The sequence below is a fragment of the Amblyomma americanum genome, chromosome 1, assembly GCF_052857255.1.
Source record: "Amblyomma americanum isolate KBUSLIRL-KWMA chromosome 1, ASM5285725v1, whole genome shotgun sequence".
In the NCBI taxonomy this organism is placed as follows: Eukaryota; Metazoa; Arthropoda; class Arachnida; order Ixodida; family Ixodidae; genus Amblyomma; species Amblyomma americanum.
The window spans coordinates 376,145,781-376,162,563 of record NC_135497.1 but is presented as its reverse complement, the minus strand read 5'-3'; the positions used below and the strand labels follow the sequence as shown (position 1 = coordinate 376,162,563).

Here is a 16,783-nt window from a genome sequence, read left to right as displayed (position 1 = left end):
GGATCAGTAGTCGATCGCCCTAACCACTGAGCCACCGCGGCGGGTAATATTGAGCGAAAGCACGGCTTTTGAACATTGACACCACCGCCATGTACCTCAAGTCGCAATTCAGGCGACTGAGCCAGTTTTGCACCTTTGCTTTCCTCAAAATTACCGTAGTCTACATCGTTGTCGACCTAATGAATGACGGTGGCCTATTGCTTCAGGGCCATGTTCCACACCCCAATCCCACTCATTTTTCCTGGGAGGCTGCTTTACGAACCGCTCAGCCCGCCGGCCAGAAATGGCTGGTGGATCGGGCCTTATGTGAGTGACAAGCCATTGGCCTCCTGGAGTAGTGGGAGATTTTGTTTCCTTTTTCTTTCTTATCTTCTAAAAAAAGTTGTTTCCACCCATCCATCGATCCTCCTTTTCCCCTCCTCACCGTTCCCTGACCAAAACTGAGCAGGTGGTATGACACGGATTACAAACCGCCACCATGTCATTGCCTTTCCTACTCTCTCTCATACCAAGAGAGGAGAAATCTCCAACCTGTCACTTATGCCCAAGAACCAGAGCGAATTTTAAACACACATACCAAATTTGCCTAACGGTAGATGGGAGCCACTCCTGTTCCACACCAAGGTAGATGGGAACCGCCCCTGCTCTTGGACGATTCACATGGGCAGCAGGGAGCCGTCGAGACGACCAGCGAAGCGTTGTGTTGCGCTGTGTTGGGTTTTATGGCACATAGGCCATCATGGTCCAGGCTCAAGGTATAGAATAATTTTCATGCAGAATGTTTACAAATGGGAAATATTGTCGACGGTGTAGATGGCCTAAAATATTGTACTGTCTATTAATACCATAGGGGAAGAAATTTGGAAAAGGCTAACTGTAAAAACCTTAAATAAGGTTAGGTAGCCCCAGCGGCTATCCTTGACTGGGCAAGGAGCCTGAGGCTTGCAACCAATCAAAGAAAGACCTGAGCCTTCTTCTCGAGAATGAGAAACGGGCTGAAGGTGCATATGCAATAAAGCGAGGCAGTGGTTCAAAATTTACAGTTTTTCAAGCACGGCTGCTTCTTTTATAAAATTCTGTAAAACTACTGTATGTTTCTTGAAGGGCACGGTATTCTTGTATTACATATTGCTGTGGAGGTTGTATTTTACGGAAATGTGTAAGAGTGAGGTCACAGATTGCCGTAATATTGTACCATGGAGGCAGTGGACCTCGTCTTCGAGCAATGCCAGCTAATGCATTCATTACGCCGATGTTTTCGCACATATCTTCAAAACGCAGGAGAAGTGGCCTTATAGGTAATGGTTTCTTGTTTAGATGGGCACTTTGTGACTATTTGGTGACAGATAGGTTTAGGTAGTGAACGGAGTTTTAAAACGTACTAGCATGTGAGCATGGTTCTTGTGTCTGTAAGTGATGGTTCGTTAGTTTCCAGATAAAGACTGTTTATGGGTGACGTCCTGTATGCACCGGTGGAAAGACGCAAACCTAAATTATGTTCTGAATCCAGCCGTTCAAGATACGATTGCCTTACTGACCCGTAAACTATGCATCCACAATTTAATGTAGAGCGTACTAGAAACCGATGAATCTGTAAAATACAAATCCTATCGGAACCCTAGTGTTTTCTTGAAAGTACATTTAGCATATTCAGAGATTTAGAAGCTTTCTTTTTGTGGGTGTTCATGTGAGGTAGGAATGTGAGCTTTTGTCATAAGTTATTCCTAAATATTTGTGCTCATCTTTAATTTGTAGTGCTGCTTCATTTAGATAGAGGGAGGGATCGGTGTGCTGTCCTCTTCTAAGCGAGAACAGAACAGCTACTGACTTTTGCGTAAAAAACTTGAAACCATTTTTGTGTGCCCATGTTTTTAGTTTATTTACTGTCGGCTGTATTTGTCTCTCACACAATGTAACGCTAGAGGATGTGCAAACAATCTGTAGATTGTATACATAGACTGAATACACGATAGACTTTGGAATTATTTTTGCTAGGGTACTCATTTTTACTATAAAAGGTGTGGTGCTTAAAATGTACCCTTGAGCAGAGTGGCTATTCGGGCTAGTTGGTTTGCCATGACGGAACATATAGCGCTAAGAAACCAGGACGAACAAAGAAAGAGACAACAAGAGCGCTAACTTTCAACTGCCATCCAGTTTTCAAAGAATGCCAGAACATCAGTAAAAATAAACAGCAACATACACGTGAGAATATAGAAGCCAGACAGATACGAAAACTGAAAGATAAATGTGTTAGGGCAGCATCTATCTCGCTCTCAAAGAAAAAAATTGAATTCCTTGACGATGTAAATAAAACGTAAGTGCGTATTATGTGGTGACTCACGACATGATAGCCTGGTAGTATTTCTGCGATATTCAGCCTGTATAAGAACTTCACATGCAATGAATAAACTTCGGTTGAAAGTTAGCGCTCGTGTTGTATCTTTGTACGTTCTGGTGTATTAGCGCTACATGTTTTGTCATGGCACCCCTGAGGCACGCCGTTCTCTTGCATGAAATTCTTAGAAAGAGTGGCACCAAGGCGTACTTGAAATTAACGGTTGGTCAAAAAGTCACACCAGCATTTCAAAATGCATTATACCGCGGATGCCGAGGTCTCCAAGGTCGCGCAGTATGCCAAATCTCTGTATGGTGTCATAGGCTTTCTCCAAATCGAAAAAGACCGGAAGGCAGTGTTGCTTGCGCATAAATACTTCTCAGACTGTGTTCTGTAGGTGGACTAGATGGTTGGTTCTTGAGCACGTCTTCTTAAACCCACACTGATGGAGTCAAGGAGATCACGGGATTGTGATAGAAACATTAATCTAATGCTGAGGACGCTTTCAAAGGATTTGGCAGGTACGCTTGTTAAGGCTATTGGCCTGTAATTGCCAGGTGAGGTAGGTACCGTTCCCGGCTTCAACAATGGTACAATAATGGCTTTTTTCCAAGCATCCGGTATATCTCCTGATAATCATAGCTTGTTAAAAAATTTCACAAGCAAGTCTAAAGCGGGCTCGGACAGGTGGGCGAGCATTTTAAAATGGACTTCATCTGGTCCTGGTGCACTCTGTTTACCGGAAGAAAGTACGCTGGTAATTTCTTGTAGTGTAAATGGCCTATTATATGCTTCGTGAGCACTGCCCTTCATCGGCAGTCTTTCTTTTTCGGCGGTGTTTTTATATTTAAAAAATAATTCTGTATTGTGAGAGGAACTAGATACAGTGGAAAAATGTTCATCTAATATATCAGCTTGTTCTTTGATATTTATCTGTACATTAGGGGCTGCCAGAAGAGAAACTGTGAACGGAGAGTAGCGACCATCCAGTTCGTGTACTGCCTCCAAAGTCTTTTCGATGGGACTTGGCTATTTATCGAGAAAATGCAATGCTCCCAAGATGAATTTTTTGGCATTTCGACGTATGTACCGCGCATTTGCTCTTGCTTTTATAAAGTTTATAAAGTTCTGTGTGGGGTATCGGCGAAATATACCCCAAGTTTCGTTTTGTTTTCTTTCTTTGCAATCTCGCGTTCACCACACTCTATGGTTGTGTTGTACTATTCCTGAAGATTTGGGGATAGCCAAGTGTGTGGCAGCAAGAATAAACTTTGTGAACTTTTAATTTATTTCATTTACATTAAGATTTTCTAACGCAATATTTTCTAACGTAGCTCTGTTCTAGAAAGCTGCCAGTCTGCTAAATTGACCTTCCAACGCCGTGGTTTTGTCGGCGTGAATGATGGTGGGGATGACAAGCAGATTTCACCAGGAAGATGATCGTTTCCACAAGAGTAGACTCAAACATCCCATTTAAAATCACTTAAAAATGATGGAAAGCTAAAAGACAAATCTAAAACACTCATTTTTATTGAGCTGGCAGAGCAATAAGTAGGTTTATTGATGTTGAATAAACAGATATCGTTGGATAGTATAAAATCTTCAATAACCTGAGCTCTGCTAACGGTTTTATCACTGCCCCAGAATCAAGAGTGTGCATTAAAATCGCCGACTATCAAGTATGTATCCGGTAACTGTTCTAAATGTTTCTCTAATTCATGTTGTGTTACTTCGAGATATGGTTGCAGATATATGCTACAAAGTGTAGTGGTTTTGTTACCAACCACAGTGGCTGCTACGGCTTCGAATCTGGTTTTCAGTTTGATCTCGCCAGCTGCTACTCCAGGTTGCGCAATGATGCCTACGCATCCCGAGAGTCTGCTCGTCCCCTCTCGGTCACGGCGGAAGACAGTATACTACTTCAGCAGCTTTGCGTGCTGAGGGCCTATATTGGTATCCTGCTCACATAAAGCAATAGGGGAAATTGTGTTTAAAATGTCTTTTATGTAGTTGTAGTTATTTAAAAGACCTCTGAAGTTCCCGTGTATTATGAAAGAAATCGTAATGTTGTCTGCTTGTGTGCAGATAAAAATAGATTAACTTTTATTGGGCCCCGTGACTCGGAGCCTCACATTTTTTGATCGATCCAAGGACCTCTGCCGTCCGTCCAACGTGGACGGTACGGGGCTGACCTGGGTCGTGTCCATCGCCTCTGCAGAAGCGCTGGACGGCCAAGCAGGACGTAAGCTGACTTTTGAGTTAGACCTCGACCTGAGGGAAGAGTTCTTGAGGCCCATTGACCCGGGGGTCTGCGCAGCCTGCTTTGGGGTTGGTGGAGTAGTGTCAGCTACTCCACCAGGAGGCGCGGATGGCCCTGCCATAGGCCCACTACGCGCGGCCTGGACAGGTGCCGAAGACTGGTGTGATGCGCCGCGCCCACGCACCAAATCGGCGCAGTTTGGTTTCGTAGTGAAGGAGAATCTGTTTGTTTCGGCGTATCGCCTTCTTGCTTCCTCGAAGGAAATGTTTTCAGCGGTTTTCAGAGTAATTATTTCTTTTTCTTTCTTCCAGGACGGAAAAGCCCTGGAGTATGCAGCATTGTCTCCTTCAGAATTTGTGCACCGAAGGGTAGCAACACATTCATCTCACTGGTGGTCCTTCGAAGAGCATTTCGCGCAAGTTTTTCTGCCGCGACAACTCTGTGAGCCGTGGCCGAACCTCTGTATATTGAAACATCTGCCTAGGTTGGGTATATATGGCCTTACATTTATTTTGAGGTACCGGACTTCAATGCTTTCAGGTTGTGTGTTGGTGTTCAAAGTGAGGATCGAGCGTTTCGTACCAATTTCTTTGTTATCCTTCCGGATCTTTGTCTGCTGAACATTTAAGACTTCTTGTTCGGCAAGGACTTGAAGCGTTTTTTTTTCAGAGAGGTGAACAAAATCAATTTCTGATATGACGCCTCGGACTGTGTTCAAAGATCGGTGCGACATGATGAAGACAGGAATCTTCCCTATCGATACAATGTTCGCAAGTTTCGCGGGCTGGACGGTGTCACGTATTTCGAGCTGCGAGTCGCCACCTGCCATTTTTTATACCTTTTACCCAAAGCCCAAGCTATGTGTCAGGCACTTTGCTACCAGGAACGGGGAAATCAGTCTTGCTTGTTTTTCTGAAGCTTTGCTATAATTGATATGAAATTTTGGGAATGACACTTCTTTTTTTTAAATAATCCACAACGTTCCGACCTCTTGTTAGTGAGCGATCAGGTTTGGAATGGAGGGGAGCAATAAGAAATTTAGCTTTTCAGTCACGATGCCAGCCACCCAGCACGGAGCCCAACAAGCGGACGGGACAGGAAGTTGCACGCAAGTCCTGCCCACGCCAGCTGTACACGTTAACTATAACCAAATATAACGCAACTCAGGGTAGTTGGCCACACAAGGTTAACTCTAGCCGCCCATGAAGAAAGGAAAAAACCGGGAAACGAGGCGTAGACAGGAGAGTTGCCAGAAAGAAGATAGGAAAGTAACAATTGGAGAGGAGCACAGGAAAAGGCGACTGCCGATTTCCCCCGGTCGGGTCAGGTCGGAGGTGCTGTCTACAGGAAGCTGGGGCCAAAGTGGTGTGTTGCCTCCGCCGTGGGGCCTTTAAGGTCGAAACGCTCGGCATCGGCTCAACCGCCAGGATCCTCTTTTCCCCAGACACGGCGATGCCACTCACGGCTAGGCGCGTGTGCTCTGGTCTGTGGTGATGCACTGTTCACCATCATGCCCCTGCGGGGATGTCCCTGCGGATGCTCGGGAACCCGTGGTGTCGCCACTCACCAACACCTGCAAGCTGCAGACTCCCCCCTGCAGGGGAGGGGGGGGGGGGAGGGGACCAGAGAAGGGGCCGAGCTTTTAAGGCAGAGGGGAAGGGTCGAAAAGGAAGGAAGGGGCCCAAACAATACCCCCTTGAAGGGTTGTGGCGAAAAAGAAAAACGAGGGGGGAAACTGAACAGATGCGCGAAAGGAGGGGAGATAAGATAAAAAAGAAACCCGAGGGGGAACAACCAAAAAAGAAATATGGCAGCGGGCTGCACCCCACGCCTGCCACCGAAGGCCGCATCTCCTGGGGAGACAGGGACTGAACCATGACTGAACATATATACAGGCCGAACGAACGGTTTCCTCCTCGGTCGGCGGAGGTCACCGGTGCAAAACCGGGAGCTGCGTTGCCGCGAGCACTCGAAAGCAGCCGCCGTCACTTACGAAGGGATTACAGCGCCCGTGTGAAAATCACTCAGTAGACTTCAGGATGAAAGCGAAGGCCGTTCCCTGCTGCTACTGACTCGCATTTCAGTCACCCTTCAAGGGACCGAGTTGGACTCGAAATGTTCGGCTGAAAATAAATTATTGGTTGTGTCAATATTTTCGAACTTTTGTTTCCTTTCAAAAATTTACTGCGACTGTACGACCATAGCACAAAAGCTCTGCTCAAGACACGCTCCAAAATGGCGATTCCACTTTGAGAGAACTTCGCCGAAGACGTACAACTCAAAAAATTTATGCAACGTCCTGCGGTGCGAAATGCGCAATGCGATGCGCAATGGTTTGCTGCCATTAAAAATATGAATAGGAAATGGGGCAAAAGTGAAGCGGACACAAGAGTCCATGAAAGCTGTAGCCCATCTAATGCGAAATACCTCACCCGAGGCCGAATTTCTTGAATGATATGTAACGTCTACCAGTGCGCAATGACCCATCGGTTGTTGCCATTAAAATAAATCATATGCAAAGTCAGCGATATATTATAGGGATGAAAATTTAACCTATACATGTTGTTTCACCTGACTTTCTGCCATTTTTTAAACTAGCTTTTTGAGTTAGAAGAGCGCTTTTTTTCGGCATAACATTGAGAGTGGTCTAATGCAATACACTACAGTTAAAGAGAGTTAATTCCCACGCTGCTTAACTAATTTTGAATAAATTTTTCAACTATTACTGTTAAGCTTCGTAATTACTGAGAGGCGTGTAGCCCACCGTAAATAATCTTCATATCAGATTTTGAATTTCGAAAACGCGGTTACCCTGGGCGCTCTGGGCAAATTCCATTCTACATCATGCCAAAATACGTGTGCTTTCGAGAACTTCTAAAACCAAACTACCAAAAAACATTTAAAAGTTGTTTGGCCACAGCACCGATGGTAACCGCGTTTTCGAATGTATAAAAAACTGATTTGTGTATTATTTACAGTAAGTTAGCGTCTCTCAATAATTAAGGATCCTAAGAGTAATGGGAAAAGGTTAAATACGCTATATTCGTTACCCAACCTGCTAGTTAGCACATCCTAGCTGAGTTCTGATGTGCTACATCACTGACAATGCTTTTTCAGAAAAAGCACTCTTGGGGCTCAAGAAGCCTATTTTAAATATTGCTGAAGGTGCTACGTGAGCTCACAAAGGCGTGTATTCTGCAGATTTCGGGTCGCGAGTTATCTGTACGTGCGAAGCAACAATAAATGTACTCACCTATTAACTTTGTGGCCGCAAATGGTTGACGATACCTAAGAATAAATGTCAACTGCAGAATGGAGGAACCACGTCCGAATACTGCAATGTGAAGAGCGACCATGTCATGGCCCCTTTAATACATAACACAGATCAAATGGACACGGTAGAAATGCTTACAGACAGTTGATGAATAAGAATACCTTGGAATGGGTGAAGATAATAACGTTGAAGATTAAATAAGCAATTAAGACAATATATAAATGAGCAATAAAGCAAGGCTATATTTGCCGTAGTATATGCATAATAGCCACAACCATATGCGCAAGACTGAATACAATTTAAAGGACACAACATTAAGGAGTATGGTAGGGTGCAGGAGCCCTCTTGGTTATAGCTTTATATCTCAACAACTATTCTATATATTAGCGTGAAATTCTGCGCGCTCAATAGGTACAGCGTTGGCCTTAATTCATGTAAATTTTTCACTGCTGCCCTTTATATTTTTTTGCAGTTGATAACCAAATTTTAATCTATGATGGAAAATAAAATGTACATTTTCTCGGAAACAAACAACAGCGTGGCCGTGAAATTTTGCACAATAATTCCGTATCTTAGTGGGTTTAACTGGAACCTTTAAAAAAATGCTTTCCCGCATTCACGTAAAATGAAAAAAAAAATATTGCCATCACATGTCTCGTACCATAGAGGGTCTTAACTAATAATCTTTTTTTTAAATAAACCTTAGTGACTTTTTTCAGAAATTTAGATTCAGATTACATGCAAAGGACGTTAGTATAATCTGGGAAAATTTCAGCCTGATCGGCTCTATAGTCTTCCAGAAAAGGTACATCAGGTTCCGAAAAATTTGAAAAAAGTGATTTCGAGAAAAACTAATTTTTATGTTTGCACCTGCACTACAACAGTTCAAAGTGCTCCAGCCAGGAGTGTACACACACTTTCTAGCTTTTTTGGCGTCTTCCCCAAAGCGTTTCTTTCTGCGATGCTCCTTGCTTTCCCATGAGCTTCGGAACTCAGCTTTTTCAACACGCTCCTTGCCAAGCCGGTTCAGACCGACTGTACAGAACACACTTGGCGTGATGCCAAGTGTTTTCAAAACAACGATTCGTGCTTGATTGCCGTCATTGTAGTACGCCACAGCATCGCAAGTGGCAAGTTTCAGTGTGTCAGTGCCAACAAATGTTGTTTTCGAACAGCGGCACCAAATCAGCTGATTCATTGACTCTTTGGTGTTTTGTGTCCTGCCGTGGAGACAGTTGCTCAGAAGGCATGGTGATGATAAAGACTGGAACCCTGGCTTGACTGCTTATAGAACAGCAGTTGGCAGGCTGCTTTTATGGCAATATGTCTCAGTATTACCTTCACTGAGGGCATGGTTGTACCGACACCATGATGACGCTCCTTTGGAGCACAGTCCATGGTTGGGCTCTTCGTAAGTGAATAACTTTTAAATATAGATTTCCCGCACGGCCTTTCGCATGCTTTCTAAGCTATCAGTGTTCTCAGGAATGGCCTTGTGGCAGTAAAATTGTAGGGAGTCAATATCCTTCTCTGTGAGACGGCCTCTCCCAGATAGTAGAAGTCCATCAGACAGCTTCTTAACTTTCAAACTAGTCTTCAGGTTTCTAAGCCTGGTTCCCATGCGCGTTTGCACATGGCCAACACACTCGTGCTTTTCAATGTCTTTTGCTATATGGTTTTGCTTCTTTCACAGCGAAGTATGCCTTGCTGTCCCCGTTACCAATATATTTGGTGTACATCACTCCTTGTTTTTCAACAGACCACGCGAAAATCTTCACAGCACCCGCAGCTTTCATACCTCCAGACGGTCCAATGTGTGTTGCTTTGCGCTCGCCTTGGCTGCTGTCAGTGTGGAGATTTCGCGAATACAGATAGCAGAACTTTGTCTCCACTTCGAAGTCTAGCACCTTGCCTGTCACGGTCAGCTGAAGTGAGTGTGACGACACCGAGTAGGGATGAATACCCTCTCTTTATCCAGGTTCCATCGACATTAGCAGCGATTTCTTGTGGTTGGGAATTGCCATGCATGTCAGTCTTCACCTCGTCAACGGTCCGGGTGATGCTTCGTGAAGAAACTGTCGCTGTGGCATGAAGTATGCGCGCAGTGTACGACGCAAATTTCGTAGGCGGCGGAGGCATGTTCATAACAGCGCATATCACACGGCCAGCCAGCAGTCCCTTTGCACATGTCCGTAGCGCAAAAACAAACCGTTCATTTACCTCAAACAAGCCTCTTTGTGATCGTTTAGATGTCTTGAATGAGTTCATCGCACCGCTTTCATCGCAACACACATTCATGGTGCACGCCATTCCACGCCTCTCACCAATTTGTTCATTTAGCTGAAGATCACCTTTAACGCATTTCTTGCATAATGCCGACCCCCGTAGGAAGCCTCGAAGGATCTCAATGTCAACGAAAAGAAATCCTGAAGCGGTAGCCTCTTCCACGCTGAATGTGTCACAGGGCGCACTCACCCCTATTTTTTTTAATTGGTTTTTTGGGGAAAGGAAATGGCGCAGTATCTGTCTCATATATCGTTGGACACCTGAACCGCGCCGTAAGGGAAGAGATAAGAGAGGGCGCGAAAGAAGAAAGGAAGAAGTAGGGGCCGTAGTGGAGGGCTCCGGAATAATTTCGACCACCTGGGGATCTTTAACGTACACCGACATCGCACAGCACACGAACGCTAATGCGCCCGTGTGCTGTGCGATGTCAGTGCACGTTAAAGATCCTGAAAAAACTAGCACTTCGAGGCGCCGGCTCCTCGTTCGTTTCTTTCCTTGTAGATTGTTTGCCACGAAACTTCTTCTTCGTCCACTTCCCAGCCGTTCTTATCTTAATGGGGCAATATTCCCGGCAATACAACGTCAAATAACGCGCGCGGAAGGTACCCACAACAAAAAACAATCATTAGGCTTTGATTCGCTATAAAAGCATCCCTGGTGGACAAATTCGCAATCGCAACTTATAAAATAGATAAGAAGTCAATATACTTAACGCATATAACGATATTTGTTATAAAAATTATGTAAACACTGAAAAAATGACGGAAAACAACATGTAAACAAATCCTCGCATCTGTCATTTTTAAATACCAGAAGGCGCGGTTTTTGGCGCCATTTTAAATGGCTTAGAGAGCTCCTACGCGTTCGCCGCTGCACTGTTTTGCTCCCCATAGTGTGTATTATTTTTTATTGATGAAATCAAAAAATCAGTTTTTTGGTCGATTTACTCTATTATACCCCCTTAAGGTGATGATTCCAGATCCGCAGGTAAAGCGAAAGATTGATTGAGACAGTGAAGGAAAAAGAAATGGAGCTGAGCTGAGTACTTGAAGACTGGACAGAGACAGTGAGCCGAACATGAATTGTACAGTTCGGACAGAAGAGTATGGACCACGCTTCAGCAGCCAAACTAATATGACGCGTTTGGAAGTGAAAATTACCGGATTTTTACATTTATGTAAGCAAATGCGGTTCCTGCGCTTGTGCCTGAATAAAGGCAGCAGCCTTTTTATTTCTGTTTCGATAAGCCAGGTAAGAGTTAATTAGAAGCTGCGGCCTGTAATCAAGATATTAATAAAGGAGCGCCCTAGTACATTGTGTAACCGAATAGTTTGATGCTGCTATAAGCGGTGCGGCCTAGTCTGCAGCTTTTTTAAATCCTAAAAATGTGTATAGTTTTTAAGGTAATTGGGCAATGCTTCATATATTGGCCTAGGGAAAATCGCGTGATAGCAGTAGCTAGCTCAAGACGCATAATTTCTAAATGGTGTGATAAATGGCGCATGACAATCTCCGGAAAAGTGTCGATATGTGTTTTACTACGAAAAGGTCACTTGTAATTTTCTTTATTGCATTAACTCAGAGAATTTGTTATCCGTCATCGAATAGTACATATATCTCGGTGTGTAGTTAACTAGTGATCTGTGTTGGCATAGGCACATTAATTACGCAACTGCCAGAACAGGTCGAATTTTGAGTTTCTTACACACAAATGCCAAGCGTTTTCCTCTACAAACTAGAAAACTGCCATACACAATGATAGAAAGGCCTATAGTGTCCTTCCGCACAGGCAGTACCCCCCTCACCAATCCCACTCATTCTTCCGGGGAGGCTGCTTTGCGGACCGCTCAGCCCCCCGGCCAAAAATGGCAGGTGGATCTGGCTTTATGTGATGCACAAGCCTGTGCACTCCTGGACCAGTAGGGAACCACCCTAAAAGATTTTTTTTCGTCATATAAAGGTTGTTTCTCAACCGCAATGGTGGCCAAGTGGTTGAGCATCCGCCTCGCATGCGGGAGGTGCGGGGTCCGATCCCCCAGTGCCGCCGGGCACCCACCGGTGATAAAATAGGTACAAGATTTACCCTGTCCTGGTGTTCGGCTTATTTAGGGTGAAATGCTTGGGAAATGGGTCTTAGACCCCGCCTTGAGATGTCGAAAACTCCTTATGTCATGGCGCTCATTGGGCATAGATGTCTTTGCGCCATAAAAGTCCATCATGATCAAATGTTGTTTCCATCCACCGAAGACAGCCCGTAACAAAAAGCAGTCTTTTTTCCCTCATCTGGTCGGCGTTTGTTTTTCTTGTAATGAAATCAAGTTCATTGAGACAGAGCACGCATAACACCGCTGCTAATTTCTGCCCATTTCCGGGCTTGAGACCGCAGCAAATTCCTGCTCATTTCCGCCCTCCAGGCCTCAAGCTGTCCTTTTGAACAAGCTTTTAAAGCCGGGTTATGATGAAAAAGTTCTCCCTGAATTCATATCTCGGTTCCTGTGTAATGAATACAAAATTGCAGGTGGCTTGTAGTTGATTAAGCTGCGTATATCTTTTAATATATCGGCTTAATTTTTGTATTTCGCGAATAAGAAGAAAAAATGAATGTGGATTAGCTCAGATAATCTAGGATATAAAAAGCGAAAGAAATGGCGTTCATTTTGTTCATTGGCGCTGGCGTTGACAACGTTCTGAACGCCGCTCATTTTCAGGAAAGGAAGAGCGTATAACTGGTTCCCTGGGGCTGTGGACGCCTGAATCGCGCTTTGAGGCACATGGCCGTGTAGAGAGAGAGAGGTGTCAGTTGCCTGCACTTGCGCTGACAAAGTTGGGCAGTTAAAGATCCCCAGGTGGTCGAAATTATTCCGAAGGCTTCCATTACGGCACCTCTTCCTTCCTTTCTTGTTTCACTCCCTCCTTTATTCCTTCCCTTACGGCGCTGTTCAGAAGTGTGCCGATATATGAGACAGATACTGCGCCATTTCCTTTCCCTAAAAACCAATTTTGCAGACACGCGGCACAACAGCACCTCTCGCGATCATCCTAATAATAGTAACTGGTTTTCGGGTAAACCCGGGTTCGAACCCGACCGCGGCGGCTGCGTTTTTATGGAGGAAAAACGCTAAGGCGCCCGTGTGCTGTGCGATGTCAGTGCACGTTAAAGATCCGCAGGTGGTCGAAATTATACCTTTAGCCCTCCACTACGGCACCTCTTCTTCCTTTCATCTTTCACTCCCTCCTTTATCCCTTCCCTTAAGGCGCGGTTCAGGTGTCCAACGATATAAGAAACAGATACTGCGCCATTTCCTTCCCCCCCCCCAAAAGAAACAATTATTATTATTATTATTTGGGTAAAGGAAATGGCGCAGTATCTGTCTCATATATCGGCGGACACCTGAACGGCGCCGTAATAGAAGGGATAAAAGAGGGAGTGAAAGAAAAAAATGAAGAAAGAGGTGCCGTAGTGGAGAGCTCCGGAATAATTGACCATTTTCGGAAAAGCGAGTGCCCCCTGTCGTGCAAACGGGGAAGCTCCACCGGCACGTTTGGTTGGAAAGGGGTTCTTTGAGCGAGCATGTGAGAGGCAGCGTTTGGCAGTTGGCGTGCACTTGTTTTGCTGTTTTAGTGCCGTTTATTTTCCGGAAACGTGCGTTTGCCAGCCAAAGACGATGATAGAGGAGGAAAACATCCCATTTCCGTTTCAAGAAACGGGTGGAGCGAAGATTTTTCGCGGTGTAGCATGAGAAACGAGCACGTGTGGCAGTAGGTGCGCTCTGCTACCTCAACTGTTCGCCAGGCTCATCGCGGCTGGTCCTTCAAGGAGGAAGGTTACGTAAAAAACTTGAAGGTGAACCTTGAAACAGCTGACGATGAACTAGGTCTGATGAGAGCGGCGTGCGCACCGTGTATGAAGACCGGTGTTTACGTGACAACGGCATGGTTCGTCGTTGGTACGGGCCACATCGTTGTAGCGCTCTGCGGTTGTGTTGCTGTGTGAGATATTTTGTTTATAAACCTGTGTCTCTCTAGTGCGGACCGCCGAATGACTAAATGAAAATGTGCATGAATGTGCGCCTATGCGTGAGCGAGTTTAACAGTATAATGGGGTGCAGTTCTAACGCGCACAGATGTTTATGTTCACGCTTTCTGTATAAGGCAGGAGTTTTTGCTAACTTAGTACAGCACCTTTTGCCGCTGGGCACACTTTACAGATTAGTAAACGACCCGTTGTACTATCTCATATACTGCTCGTGCTGATACTGCCCGTTGCGCGCTAACGGCCCGCAGGAGAGAATGCGCGGATATACGCGAGGTTGCGCCGTTGCGCTCTCCCGTGCTCCCGCTGTTCAGATAGCAGAGCTTGACATTGTAGCATCTATGGTCAGTGTTTATACTAGTACATATCATGCGGTGTTTACCCAATACGCGCGTGCGTTGATGGCAAAACTCTTCTGGAACGACCGCGCTGTGTGCACTTGGCAGCAAGCACGTAATATAGCAGGAGCACCAGTTTCGAAGCGTGCTGGATGCGCGCATTACTGGCCTCATCAACGGCTTCGTCTTTTGCTCCTTGTATCTTGTCGCGGCCTTTATTACGTGCAAGTCTCGCTGTTGCAAAACGCGTGCTTAGTTTAGATAGAAACGCGTTGCAGTTATATGGCTAGCCTGATATTTTGTGCGCAACAGTGAATATTGCGTTTATTTGCTCTTGTAGACTCAGCGAAATCTGCCAACAGGTGGCAGGGCTGCTGTTCAGTGCTGCTGCGAGGGCAGAAGATGCACCGTCTTGCACGGATGTACTTTGCAAGTGGACAGTCCCTGCTGAGGGTATAGCACCCATTCCACTTACTCTCTTCTCCAATAATGCTACGTTGCCGTTCTTGCTGTACACTAAGAGCCTTGTGTTTCAACTAGGTTCGTAGCTATAAAATTCTTAGTGCATGCATATTATGATCACGATAAATATCAATCGCACAAGAGAAACTTGGCTAAGCTGTGCACATAAACAGGTTAACTCAATGTGGGGTCAAAGATCAGTTTTAGATGCATTTCACCTCGGAGAAACTGAGCACCAGAAAAGGGGGGGGGGGTAACTCGGTATCATTCATGCACGAATGGCAACACCGGAGATTGAACCCCAAGGTGTTCCGTATATAAGGTGGATACTGAAACCAATAGACCACTGCTACAAAGCACATTGTTTCATGAGTTCACATGTCATTGTTTCCTTCACAAAATGTACAACTGCACAGTTGCATGATTATTTATACAGTCATGGCAATTTATTCAACAGTGTTACATTGTTTACACAAAAAAAACATAGCGGACGCAATAAACTCAAGTTTCTCATATATTGAACAGCCATGTTTATAATTAATTTGGTTGCACATCTGAAGCAGCCTATTTTTCCTTCACTTGCAGCAAAAAAGGCAGCTCCAAGGAAGCCTTTGGTCGAAATTAAATTCCAAAAGTACTGTGTCAACAAGCCTCCACGTGGGAAGCAGAAGCGCGATTATGACCCCTGCCCATTACACCACTCCCTACTCCCCACGACATTGCGTCACTCAGAAAAAAACCAGCATCCGCCTGTCCAGACCTGCAGGCACTCCGGTACTTGTGTACCACCGACAAAGCCAAGACAAGGCCACCATGCAACAAAAAGGCTATGAAGACAGCGATGACCTCTGGAGCGAGCCTTCAGCGATTGAGGTGCAGTCATATATGCAGACACTCAAGCCACTAAGCCGAGAAGAGAGGCATGATATATGCGAAGAAACGGTCGGTCAAGCCGCCAACAAGAAGTGGCATGCAGCTCGGGTTGGCCGGCCAACAGCATCACTCTTTAAAAGGATCTGCCGTTGTACCAAGCCAGATGGTTTACTAAAGGGACTACTGTACCCTTGTAATAGAGCCACGTCTGAAGCGATTGCATATGGCAGAGAGCACGAGGCAGATGCTGTAGAGGCCTATGTAAAGCTGCAGCACGCTAAAGATTTGAGTGTAGCAGTGCAGGAAACTGGTCTTCATATCCATAACCAGGACCCCTTCATAGCTGCCTCACCAGGCAGGATTGTTGTTTTAGATGGAGAAGAAGCCTACTTGAGGTTAAATGCCCCTTGTCCATAAAAAGTATGGCATGCGAAGAAGCCTGCGTAGACAAAAACTACTGCTGCAGGCTAACTGAAGACGGTGTGGAGCTGAAGCGGGACCATGCCTATTTTTACCAAATTGAAGGCCAGATGGCAGTTACGGGCCATAACTGGTGCGACTTTGTCATCTGGACCGAGGGAGACACGCCAGAAGACCCACCATACCTCTATGTAGAGAGAATAAAGTTCAATGAAGAATTCTGGAATCGGAAGCTACTGCCAGGAGTCCTGCACTTCAACAAGCATGCACTGATACCAGAGATTCTGACAAGGAGAGTCAAAAGGCTTGGACGGCTGTACACGTCCGGCACGTATGTGTTGCACAGCACATTCAGACAGGGGTATTACGTGTGCATACCTCGTGGAGGTCTGCGTACAAAAATAAAAAAATTAAAGTGGCACACCAGACTACCTATCATCATTCTCATCTAGGGCACAAGAATTTCATCTTGTGTTTTTTATTTTTCAGTCTCAAGAGA

The 16,783-nt window shown here is 45.2% G+C and overlaps 2 pseudogenes; one reads left to right on the top strand and one right to left on the bottom strand.

The window, feature by feature from the left end:
* Positions 1–4,283: 4,283 nt before the first annotated feature.
* LOC144122240 (uncharacterized) lies at positions 4,284–10,011 on the bottom strand (annotated as a pseudogene).
* A 3,812-nt stretch (positions 10,012–13,823) lies between these two features.
* LOC144122224 (uncharacterized) lies at positions 13,824–16,736 on the top strand (annotated as a pseudogene).
* The last annotated feature ends 47 nt before the right edge of the window (positions 16,737–16,783 follow it).